Source organism: Miscanthus floridulus, chromosome 13 (assembly GCF_019320115.1).
Source record: "Miscanthus floridulus cultivar M001 chromosome 13, ASM1932011v1, whole genome shotgun sequence".
In the NCBI taxonomy this organism is placed as follows: domain Eukaryota; kingdom Viridiplantae; phylum Streptophyta; class Magnoliopsida; order Poales; family Poaceae; genus Miscanthus; species Miscanthus floridulus.
This window is the reverse complement of record NC_089592.1, coordinates 26,809,327-26,822,931: the sequence shown is the minus strand read 5'-3', so window position 1 is coordinate 26,822,931 and position 13,605 is coordinate 26,809,327. Positions and strand designations below refer to the sequence as shown.

At 44.7% G+C, this 13,605-nt stretch overlaps 1 pseudogene; it reads left to right on the top strand.

Moving 5' to 3' along the window:
- The first annotated feature begins 4,123 nt into the window (after window positions 1-4,123).
- On the top strand, window positions 4,124-10,255 carry LOC136499633 (putative F-box/LRR-repeat protein 23; annotated as a pseudogene).
- The last annotated feature ends 3,350 nt before the right edge of the window (window positions 10,256-13,605 follow it).

Here is a 13,605-nt window from a genome sequence, read left to right as displayed (position 1 = left end):
AAAAGAACATAGCATGAAAGGCGATTACTTACTTTAACATAAACAAAATCATGAATCATTTAGATCTAGCTTATTATCATTACCAATCAGTTCAAGGATGATGCAGCGTCGATAAGGACAATAAAATAAAGCTATTTGATTCATAAATCCGATCATGTTAAAACAGACTTTCGCAAACATGCTATGGAGTGAAAGCACGAGCTATCGGCTGGATAGCCGATGCGGAAGAAACAGGATAAAACGTTGAAGTGCAAGCAATCGACTATTTAGCAGATGCGATATGGTTTATGTATATCATGCCTTCAATCAACTATTTAATACAAATAAATCTACTAAACTAGCCAGATACAATCTGTTACCACTATCAATCTATTACCGCTACCAATCAGGTCAAAGATGATGCAACGTTGGTAAGGATATCAAATTAAAGCTAAACAAGCCAGTAGATTTACTCGTAGTTAAACATAACCATGAAAACACGTTATACGCGTGTAGGCAAAGGCAGTCGGCTAAATAGTCGATGCAGACGTGATGAATGAATAAAGTCATATTCTTGCAATAAATAAACTCATCGATTGAATAATATTTAATCTATGATTACTATCTATCAGGTCGATGTAGATAGTGACTAGTAAATCAGACTTTATTAACCAATGAAATTTATCTATAGTAAGGTAGGACTTTGAACACTAAGCACGCTTGATCAAGATTAAGACAAATTAGTCGATAGAGCAAGATCTAACGTCAAAGATAGAATTTAACCGCGAAATAAAGATAGACGATAGATTAATATGATGAAGACTAATGAATCTTAACCTAGATTGGATAAATTGGTGATATTGATAAATCTAGTAAATACTAAACTTAATAAGATCGACAACTTTGATTAATACCAAATCTAGCAATGAGGTCGAAACGATGCAGCCTTGCTAAACAAGATAAAAATAGATAACTAACTTATACCAATGCGTGTAACCATGTCGAAATGATGCAACCTTACAAGTAAAGATACAAGTCGTGACGGTACTCACGAGCAAATCGAAGATCGAAGGCCGGTGCAGCCCTGCTCGCTGAAGAACTAGCCGGGATCTACCTTACTTCTACTCCTAAGGGGGTGACGTGAAAGCCGAAAAGTAATTGACCAGGTTTTGTGATTGATTGATTGGTGTCTATTACAATAGCCGGGCTATGGTATACTATTTATACCAAAGCCTAAACATAAGTCCAGGTCGAACAAGACTTTTATGAACTTGAAATAAAAGAAAACACCCTAGATTAAGATAACTCGGACACGTCACTTGCCTTAATTATCGCCACCTTTCCTGTCGGCAGAATCCAAGTCTGGTTTGATGATTACATCATAGCCGTTTAGCCGATTCCGACAGCTATCCAGGCTAGCCGATTCCGTAGACATCTCGGCCTCCCGTGCTTCAATTCCAAAATCTGGCGTAAACAAGTATAGGGCAACTTCTAAACTTTGCCACCTGGACTTGGCCTCCTTTTGTACACACTACGGGTGCTCGACAGCTCGAGAGATGGTGCTAGGTAATTACCATGTAGTAGGATGATAGCATCTTTCTTCTGATGATTATAGACTCCCGTAGACGGATGCTGACGAATTAGAAATGCCACGAGATCTAAAGTGATTTGGAAGAAAATTTTGGGTCCGAACAGTCAGCGTGCCGCGTCCAGGTGAGAAGGTTCCAATGTTACCAACTAGTTCATTACGTGCGCCCTCGCGCACTGGCAAACTAACTAGTTAAGGTGCAGGTAAAAAATATGTTTAATCTTTGCATGAAAACAATATTAGGAATTTAATGTAGATATGTCATGCACAAAAACTGAAAGATTTGAGCTTTTTTTTATATGGTGCAGGACACATCTACTCTGCATACTTTTGAAATTATGGTATTTTCTATGTGTGGTAATCACGAATTTACAACGCAAATTTTAGAACATTGCCTTAAAACCTCAAGGCCACACAAAGCACTGTAAGCTAACACTGGTGATTAAGAACTTCCACACTACTAAAAACCTGACAGTCGTAACATATCTGAAATCATTTCAATGTTACGAAGCTGAGTTTAAACCCTCGTGGCATACTGAAACCTGTAGAAAATATGCACACAAATTAGAGCATCAGTTTAGAAACTAAGAAAATAAATCTGTCAAAGATGTTTAGAATGGGAAGGTAGGAGGAAGCAAGGACAACATAAACATAGGTGCGGCAAGAGGTATGTTTACTGTGTTCGAATCAATGAAATTGATGCTATGTTTATACAGCATAGTCACTGGGCTCAGCAACAGTCACCTGAATAAGGACATGAACCATTTTATTTTATTTTATTTTGCGATAGAAGCATGAAACAAAGTGGCATGATTAATAAATATTCGTCAACAAACCTATAAACTGAGTAGAAATCTAGAGTGAGCATTACAGATAAAGTCTCAGACTTGGACAAATAAAAGAGAGTGCATAATATTCTTTGTATTCTCTGTTGGATAAATTTCAATTAAACCACTGGACCATTGTTTATAAAAATTTAGCAATCCTATGCCAAGCTCAAGATGGCATAGTAATCACCTGATATTTCAAATTCAAAGGAATCACCCTTGACAGAAAATTCTTTGTTTTAGCTCCTAGCTCACAAAATCCAAACAAAAGCAAATAGGTGACACTGGCACTTACCTAATCTCTCTAGAATGAAAGGAAGGGTAATCATAATTCAAGCTGGTTGTAATCCTCGCCGCCATTTTTTTGTTGCGCTGCTCGCCATCCACGTATACAAATTATTTGTTCTCAAACACAAAGCACCTACATTGGCAAACCAGCAAGGCAATTTCGGAAATAGTGAGCACTGAAAATAAAATTATAGTCCAGGATTGTGGAAGTAGGAAACAAATTCAAGCTGATTGTAATCCACATAAGCTGTTTTTTGTGACCTACATCAGCAAACCAACGAGTCATGTAAAAACTAATCATGCAACCTATTATTCAAGCAATAACAAGAGCACCAATCCTCTTATTCTCATATATTATATACTTTAGTTGCTGTAAATGTCTACAAAAATTCCCTCATTCCATTGACTACTTACTGAAAATAGAACACTGCCACAATAACATAAACCACCGAACAAGCTCACGATTTAGAACATTTTCAATAAATATACTCTAGATATAAAACATGAACTAACTAACTAACTAACTCAGAATGGACATAAAACGGGGAAACCCAAAATCTAGGGGGATCCCCAACAAATCATTGGGGAGAGCTAGCCCACGTCACTACAGCATGAGCAGTACGCCAAAATCAGAAAGGCAGATGTAGCTATGGGGAAAAAAAGATGGAGAGAGAACGAAGAGAACTAGAGGATGGGGGAATTGAAGGGGAGGAGAGGAGGAGGCGATGACGCACCGCGCTACCGGCGCCTGGGAAGGCGGGGAGGTGTGCCGACGCGGGAACATCCCGTCACGCACGCCTTCTAGGACCATCCGCGCACACTGCACTGCTGCGCTCGCCCCACAATGCTGTGTCGGGGGGCACGCCGGGGGAGGGGGGGCATCCACGTCACCGCACCGGTGCGCTGCCGTGCCCCCACGCCGCTGGAGAGAAAGACGCCACGCACAGCCGGACCCTCGAGCACAGGTACCTAGGGTTTGCTTGAGCACAGGCACCTAGGGGCCAGCCGCGCACGGGGCATGGAGGCTGCCATGTTCGGGCCCAGCCGGTGCATCGGGAGGGAGGGAGAGGAAGGGGAGGCGCAGGCGCGGGCGGGACGCGAGCGGCGGCGGCGTGCTGCGGGAGGAGTGGGCGAGGACGAGGACGAGACGAGGCGGAGGCACGGCGTTTTTTTCTGCGGGAAGGATCACGATGGAGAATCGGAAGGCTACGTATATATTTGATGGGCCGGCTCCGGAAGAGAGGTCGGATAGCCGCGAGAGAAACAGAGAGGAAGCCGGTGGAAGGCAAGAAGGAGCGGCGGAAGCTGCTTCTAGCGAAAGCTGCTCCGAGCTTTCTGGGCCAGAGGATGGAAGATCCAACGGATGATAGAAATGGAGGCGACGTGGACGCCTGAACGCTGGCCAAAGTAACCTGCTTTAATATATTCCAATTAGAATTATACCATCCCGTGGGTGGCCGGGCCATCAGCCAGCTTATCCGATATTTTTATCTGTCCAGCTTCGACGCACTTGCTCGCAGTCACACAGTTGACAGTCAGTCCCCTCTTCTCGCACGCCAAAATCCAAACAGAACAACCAGCCTCCGAACACGAGCTCGATGACGACGACGACGTTGGCCGGAGCTACTGTTTCCGCTGCCGCCCAAGGTAACTAGGCAAATTAACCGTCGATCTGTGCCGCGCCTCGTAGTGACTGATGACTACTTGTCCCCTTTTCGTTGTCAGGTGTTGCGAAAGGAACAAGAATGGAGCCAGGAACTCTCTCGGGGCCTGAGCCGACGCCGTCCGACGGCAGGGACTGGTCGGAGCTGCCCCTGGACGCCCTGGTGCTGGTGTTCGCGAGGCTTGGCCCCGTCGAGATCCTCATGGGGTCCGGCCTCGTGTGCCACTCATGGCTCCAGGCGGCCAAGGAGCCTTCGCTGTGGGCATCCCTGGACATGGCGAACCACAGGGCCGTCGAAGAGATGCGCGCCGGCGTCCTGCGCGAAATGGCCAGGGTCGCCGTGCACCGCTCCAACGGCCGGCTGGAGGCCTTCTCGGCGAAGTACTTGGTCACGAGCTTCTCAAGCACGTATCGGGCAGGTCGTCGTCAGCATCGTCTCTCAGGAGCCTTAGCCTCGTCTCGTGCAACGACCAACGAGGTCTCGAACAAAGGCTTCACCGAGCTGGTCACGAGCTCACCCAACCTAGAGGACCTGTCGCTGGAGCTGTGCCCGAACGTGGGCGGCCGCCACGTGTTCGAGTCCGCCGGCCGAGCGTGCCCGCGGCTGAGGCGCTTCAGCCTGCGCCGGGAGTGCTTCCGGTTCTCCCTCAACTACTCCCGGCGCACAGCGGAGGCGCTCGGGATCGCGGCGGCGATGCCCGGGCTGCGCAGCCTGACCCTCGTCAGCTGCAACATCAACAACGACGAGCTGGTGGCCGTCGTCGAGGGATGCCCGCGCCTGGAGACGCTCTGCCTGAGGGATTGCTACAAAGTCATCGCTGACGGGTCACTCCGGGCCAAGTGTGCCGGCATCAGGACGCTGACGCTTCCCGACTCAGGACAGCAGTAATTTCCACAACCTCATGGCCCTGGGCCCCGGGCCCCGGGCTGTATGTTATCAGGAAATTACACAAGAGCTGTGTATACCATTGTGTGCTGCGACTAGATAGCATTTGATCATTGCCAGAAAAAAAGGAAGTCGCCTTTCCTTAAGGCTTTAACGTGCTCTATGTCAGTTTTATGTTTTATTAGTGTGTCTCTGATAGTCTGTGTCCTCGGTTTCTCAGTAGTACAGTACACCGCAAAAAACACACAGACAGAAAGAAGCTTGTCATTAATGGATTGACGAGGTGACCAAAGTGAGAGACAGAGGAAGGACTGGCTACGTCACTTAGTCCCGTAACGGTGAGGAATTTCATGGCATTGTTTCTAAGGCTATCGTGTCAAATATAATAAAATATAGATGAAACAATCACCCTTAATGAAAGGTTTTATTCTATAGTTTTATAAATATTTATTTTTATGACTCATAGAGAATTAATAATCGTGTCAAGAGAATTTCATTTCAATGAAAACTTACATCTTCTCTCTCATTTTAAAAATGTTGCCACGCATGTAACATCTTACTAAATGCAAATGAAACTATGATGAAAGTGACCTTGCTACTTAGAAAAAAGTTCCATCAATGCCTTTATAAATTATAGGGCGTGTTTAGTTCCTCTTGTCCCTAGGAGAGCAGCGTTTGGTTCCTGTGATGCTCGCCTCCACGGGATGCAGCTGCGTGCGCTCATGCAGCGTCCCCGCATGCGACCAGAACGACCGTATCTGCCCGGCCTGGCTGAGCTGATGCAGCAGGGGAGGAACGGGCCCACATGTCATAGTCCCGAAATTAAATAGATGCTCGTTTTGCATCTGCTCACGCAGCATCACCAAACATCTTCTTTCATAAAATACGATTTTCTCAGCCTGCATCTCGTCGACCAGGATATACGATACAACCTCTATCTGGCAACCGAACACACCGATAGCTAGGGTACAAACAGATCGAATACAGACCGATATCGCTGATATTATATTTGTTTTTATATTTTTATTCGGATTTAGACTTGGATTCGAATACGAATGGCATACGAATGGATACGAATACGGACCGACGGAGCCAGCCCGGGGAGCCGAATCAAGCCCAATCGCGGCTGGTGAGGGCCTTTGTTGGCCTGGTTCAGGCTAAAGGCCGCCGGTATGTGCGCACGCACCCGTGGGCCGTGGCTGGGCTGGATGGCCGGTGGTTCACTCGTGGCGTCGTTCGTGGTGTTTAGCGGTTAGCTTCCATCCCCGTTACCGTCGTGCGTTGACCTGTTCGCGGTGCTTCAGTTGGGAAACGCCATAGCAAATTCACAAAGTTAAAATCCTTCCCCTTGTTTGGCTTGATATAGTGAAGGCTTTGTGGTCGAATGAACACCATCTTAGCCCTGCCCATCCGTCCTCTACAAAGAAGCTAGGGAGCTAATTTCGATTTGCTTTGATTCGGTTTAAGTTTCTCATATTCGTAGATCATGTAATAGGAGTGCTCATAAACTCGCATGTCTGAGTGTTGATTGGGATCCGGATCAACTACATATTTGGCTTGATCCCCTAGCTTTGTATGTGATATTTTGGTTTGCGACTTGACTGAGTCTAGTGTGAATGAATAAATAGACCCTGCCTGTTTGCTTAAAAAAATCACAAAGTAAAAAAAAAGTGATAAAACCACAATTTGGGTAAAAAAACAGGGATATAAATGAAAGAACTCGTTTATGGCCCCGTTCGCTGGTCTGAAACTTGACTGAAACTGGCTAAAAAATACTGTTCCAACTAAATTATTATGAAAAAAAATATTGTTCTAATTAAAAAATCGAATAAACTGAATATGAGAGGTAAGTCGAACAGGACCTATATTTCTGACACAAACTAAATCATTTGATGGGTAGGCTCCCGTTCAACCATTTCTTCTCCACCGCCGAGCCTAGCCTAAACCCTTCTTCCCCTCTCGTCCCAACTCACAAACGCGATGCCTTCCACCTCTCGCCGTGGCCGCCGCAATAAACCTGCAGCGCCCGCGCCGCATCCGGAGGCGGTGGGGCCTGCGAGGGGCCCTTCATGGGTGACGCGGCTTCCTCCGCCCGCCGCCTTCGCACGCAGGCCCCACCCCGCCCCGGACCCGGACGCGGCAGCGGTCGAGCGGGCGAGGGGCCCCGTACCGTTGCCGCGGCTCCCTCCGCCCGCCGTCTCCGCACGCAAGCCTGACCCCGGGCCGCGCCCGGCTCCGCCAAACCCTAGCCCACTCGACCCCCAGGCTCGTGCCCCGACCCCGATGCCGGCGCCGCCCTCGTCCTCCTCCTCCTCCTCCTCTAGGCGCCGCCGCCGCCGCCGCCGCCGCAATCGCCGCCGCGGCCGGAAGAAGGACGAGGCCCAGGAGACGAGGGACTGGGCGGCGCTGCCGCTGGACGCGGTATCGGCCATCCTCCTCAAGCTCGACCACATCGATATCCTCTTGGGGCCCGGGAAGGTGTGCCGCTCCTGGCGCTACGCCGCGCGCGACGAACCCGCGCTGTGGCGCCGCATTAACATGCTCGGACACCCTGACCTCTACCTCCGGGTGAATCTCTACGGGATGGCGCAGGCCGCCATCCGCCGCGCCAAGGGCCAGTGCGAGGCATTCTGGGCCGAGTACGCGGCCGATGACGATGTGCTCCATCTTCTCGGCGATGAGTGAGATTTCGATCCCCGCTCCAAATTCTATCTTAGAAATTTTGTTTCGTGCTAATTGGTTCGGTTAAACTTGTGGTAATGTATGCCCCTGTGCTTGATTTGGCCCACCAAGTGATGTTTGAATATATCAGAGCTGTACCTTTCGGTATGCGGTTGTAGTAATCGATATTAAGCTGCAACCACAATTCATCCACTTCTGGTCATGAATGGTTCGAATAATCAATATTAAGCTGCACCCACGATTCATCTGCTTCTCATCATGAACTGTACTTTTAGGTAAAGCTACAGATTCATTACTAGGTCGCGACAACTAAAGATATGGTTGACGCTATAGACGATGTGCAATGCTCTTGCTGTAGGGAGTTTTAGCATCCCATTTCTGTGTTGTAGCATGGAATGTTTTCTGTCAGAATTTTAGTCTAATACTGACTATAATTTCTTTATATAGTATTGGATAAGAGGAACGTTATGTCTTAGTTTACTTGTATGGATGATATAAAGTGTCGTCTTCTGCAAAGCATGGAGCATTGGACCGCAATCCATATCATACTGTATTCTTACATCATTGCATTGATATTTTAGTGATACGTTGCTGATTGTGAATGAAATGTATCTAATGGGCGACTTTGGATATCTTCATGTTTAGTGTGTTATATACTCCATTGGATGTTCCCCAGCCTAACATTTAACTAACCTCAGATCAACTGTAACTTTCAAAAATTATGTGCTATCCTTACAATTAATGAAGAAACTTATGGTGTTATCATCTTATATGTGGAATGGTCTGAGGTTTCCTGAAGGTGATCTTTGGTCTAACAAATTTGTAGGTTTACCTACTATAAACTTTTTGATACAATGGAACAGTCTCCTTAATTTGAAACGAGCTGCAATTGGGTTCTAATGTTTCCAGTGATGACCATGTGAAACAAGTGGAACAAACACAATCAACTGGTGCAGTGGTGCTGCTATTTAACTTGTAACTGCATTTCCAGCCTAGTGTGTCCATCTACTCTTTCTCATGCCAAATATAAATGAGTCTGGTATCAGAAAACTCTTCCAAATTATGACTTATCATTATATGTGATTATCCTCTGAAATGACTTAACCCCTGTTTACGCTCATTTTTTAATGCTCTTTCGTATCAGGATAAGGATGGTAGCTAGTTATTGTTTTGTACATCATACTTCTGCCTCTCTTTTCGAAGGCTCTGTTATTGTTTAATCTTGTACTTCACTACAGTTATCTCCAACTGCTGTTTCATTTCATAGCAAATAACCACAACTTTATCACAACAAGAATGGGTGCTTGTTATACAGAGTTGTTTGTACAGCAAAGGTGTATTTATTGGTTAGTGGTTACTAATGAACAAATACTACCTTTGCAGGGCACCGGCCCTAAAGAGTCTCCGCCTCATTGCTTGTGAAGACATCATTGAATTTGAGGAGGAGATAAAGAAGTTTCCTCTGCTTGAGGAGCTCGAGATTTCACTCTCTACAAATTTAGGTGGGAAGCATGTGTTTGAGGAGGTTGGCAAAGCATGCCTGGAGCTGAAGCATTTCAGATTTAACCAGTACCGTTTCCACAACTTTGGAGACATTGAGTACTACAACAAGGATGGTGATGCCCTGGGGATTGCAAATATGCATGGGCTGCGCTCTCTGCGGCTCTTTGGCAATGACTTCACCAATGAAGGACTGACGGCCATCCTTGACAATTGCCCCCACCTGGAGTTCCTCGACATCCGTCACTGCTTTAACATCCAGATGGACGATGCCCTACGGGCAAAATGTGCTGCAATCAAGACTCTGAAGCTTCCCTATCATTCAACTGATGACTATAATTTACAGTTTGAGGGACCAATCTGGTCACCTTCTGGGTTTGGTACTGACTTTGACACCGACAGTGATGGTTCTGAGTATATTCTGGACTCAGACGATTATGATGATTAGCTTTGATCCGATGCGCTACCTTGACGGTGTCTATGAGTCCGAACTTGGCCCAGAAGATCGGATGTTCCTCAAGGGTATGCGCATGCTAATGAGAGATGATGACGATGATGATTACTGAGTTATTGTGGTCCTTACCACCGCGACCTTTGATGGCCTCTATGTGGATTCCTTGAAGATCTGATGTTCTTCGTTGGACCTCACATGTTCCCGAAATAAATGTGACATGGGTATTGCTGGCGCTTGGGATCTCAAACCTTCTGTAACATTGCTTGGCAACTTTATCACTGATGTGACTCTGTATTTGTTTCTTTTCTGTGTGTTCCCTTGTTTAAAATTAAAGTTTTGTGGTTGTCACATCGGGTATCGAATACTAATAAAAAAATAAATTACAAAATCTATCAGTAATTCGTGAGACGAATTTATTAAGTCTAATTAATCCGTCATTAGCATATGTGTTACTGTAGCACAAGTTGTTAAATCATGGACTAATTAGGCCTAAAAGATTCGTCTCGTAAATTAGTTGTAAACTGTATAATTAGTTATTTGTTTAGTCTATATTTAATACTCTATGCATGTGTCTAAATATTCAATGAAACAGGGAGTAAACTTTAGGGGGGGAAACTAAATAAGGCCTAATAATGTGAACTTATAGAGCTGACAGTTGTTTTTTCAGTGCTTCACCTGACATGTTTCTTCCACAGCAGGAATTGGCAATGTCTGTATTACTGTAGATCTGCCATGTGTGACTGGCGAGGAACTGGTGTGGTGTCCAACGATATATCATGTCTACATTTGCTACCGTTCAAGAAACAATGTATATTAAAAAAGCACGATGCATATATAATTGAAAATCCTATTTGTTGGCATGAATCATTTAATCGACCGGTCCAGCACCTTCGTAGAACCAGCCCTACAGTTTGTTCCGCTAGTATAACTTACAATACAACTCACCTTCATGAGTGAATCAATTTTTGCTGGCTTTAGTTTAGCTCCAAAAGCAGCTTTATCGGCAGAGCTGAATCTGTTTTCATAAATTTTTGGTAAAACAACTTGAAACATAGCAGAGGGAGAACTAGAAGAAGCTAGTATTCTCAACTTCTGTAACACCTCGGGTGTTTTAAATACTAAAACCTACCATGTCATCATATACATTGCACCTCATTTTATGTTAGTGAAAATTTTGATATGCATACACTAAAACACGTTTACCTTTATGTTGTATGTGTTGACTTGTATGGTTTGAATCAAGTTCAAAATCTTTGTATTGATTTGAATTTCCGAAAACCCTGATTTCAGCATTTAAGTTTACCCTGGAAAACACATTTCAAAATCTAGGCACATTTTGGGGTTGAGCCTAAAAGCAAAAGGGTAGAGCTTGTCAAGATGTACAAAGTTGGTTTTTGGAGTTTTCAAAGTTGTTTTATAAAATTTGAAGTAATTTGAAAAGGCGCAAATTCTCAAAATATCCCCTTTTTGAATTCAAACTTGCATTTCAAAATGTAGACCGAATTTGGGTATGGTTATAAAAGCAAAGTTGTAGAACTTTGAATTTGGAACAACTTTTATTTTTGGAGATTTTTGAGTTGCCACATAAATTTGGGAGTAATTTAGGTTTCAAAGCGAGTGGCAATTCTGTAATTTTGATGAACAGTACCCACGGACGACACCTCACCGTCGGTGAACTTCGATCGTCTTCCAGTCGTCGCCGTGGCCGCCTTCGGCTCCGCGCTGGCTTGGAGAAGCTACTGCGCGTCGTCTTCATGTCCGTGGCCGAGCTTTAAAGCCATGACACCGTCGCCGTTCTCCTCTTTCTCCTCCTCTGTTTTTCCAGTCGCCACCGCCGCTGCTCCATCGTGCTTGAGCCGACACCGTAGTGCCTTTACCGCCTCGGCAAAGCCTGTCCCAGCTTCGCCTACTCCTTGCGAACCCAGTCAACCAAGCCTCGGCGCCTGATTTCGCCGAGAAGCGCTGCTCACCGTCGTTCTTCCTCGCGGCCGGCCGAACCACCGTCGAGCTCGCCTCTCCGCGGCTAGCAAGCTCCGGTAGCTTTCTCGATCTTTCGCGCCTGGTTCCAGCTTCTACATGTTGCCGTGCTGCTCTATGACCTCTTGGTTGCTCCGTTTATCCATTGCAATCACCGGAACACCGCCACCGACGACAGTTGCTCCACCGTGTCTGCTCGGATCGTCGACCCGCTGTTCTGTTGCTCCTCCGGTCCTGCTCTTTGCTCAATCATGTTCGGGGTGAGTTGCTGAACCTTCCCATGCAGTTTGTTTAACCGCTACCGGCTTTGTTTTACTGGCGTAGCGCGGCCGCACCGCCATGTTCGCCATGGCCGGCGTCAAGCTCGTATTGTGCAGTAATTGATGCAATTAGTGCTACCCCTAGGTGCGCCTTGTCTTGGTGATCTTGTTGGTACCCTCGCCGTCGCCGTTGATCTCACTAGTGGCGAGAAATCACCGGTCAGCGTGCGTCCTCGCCGTGGTCAGCGTGGGGAACTGTGCTGACGTGTGGGGTCCGTCTGTCAGTGACGGGTTATTTGAAAATGGAAATTTTTCTTTTTCAGAAATGAATGAATAGTATGAGTTTTTGTTATTTTTGTGTAGAATTCATTAGAGCTCCAAAAATTATGAATATTTTTGTGTGACCTCTCTGTGATGTATACTATTTAGGAAAAATATGAAATGTTGCTTTTCAGTACTTTTTGAATGTGATAAAAATTGCTCAATTAATTAATAAATGAGTTTCCATGATTTTTCTAGGCTTCAATAATTATTCAAAAATTATGAAAATTGTTTTGCCACTTAGTTATCATGGGATGAACCTTTACAAAAAAAAATTAGCTCAATTGGAACAAGTTGATTTATTTCATAATTTTTAATTAAATAATTATTTCATAAAAGCAAGTAGTAAACTTTAATAACTTAGGTTTGTTTGAATTTTGGATTGAGTGATGACCTTGGGTCATTAGTATAGAATAATTCTTGGTACTTAAAGTAAGTATTTGTGTTTATGAAAAAAGGTTTAGTTAGTTTTAACTTGTAACTGTACCGCGAAGGAAAGTTGTATTCAAGTTAATAACGTTTGCATCCATCATCAAGCATCATGTTTTATATCTCGCATCATATTAAACATGGCATTGTTACTTCGTGTAGTGAATGAAAGCGAGAACGTGGTAGTAAACTCAGTTATTGTAAGACTTCCGTAATTTTTACTCTGATGTTTATATTTGAATAAACTGTTGTAATACTGCAATGACTCTATAATGGGATCCTGCTCAGAAATCGTGGATGATTCAGGGTTCCCCGAGGACACCCGACAGTCTTTTTAAGTTACCGGGAACATATGCATGGTCGTCAAAGGTCATTGGACAATGACAGATGCATGTGGGCCCTATAATTTAGGAGGTTCTGCCACAGAATAGTATCAGAGCGATCGTTACAAAGTTTTTATGGTATTGTTTTACAAAAAACTTCAAAAAGATTTGGGACAAATAAATATAACTTGTTAATTTGGTCCAAATTGCTTTCGACTTATCTTATTTTATTCTCGCCATTCCTTATTTGATTAAAAAAGCTTTGTGTGGTGGAGTAGTAATCTTATTATGCCCTACAAAAAAAACTATTGTTTAATTACAATAGGAGCTTTGATGGTATGTTCGTATGGACGATTCATGCATCATGATTAATCCACTTGTTACTTACTTTCCCTCTTAGTCTGGAGTTAAGTAGTGAGTCAGGGTTA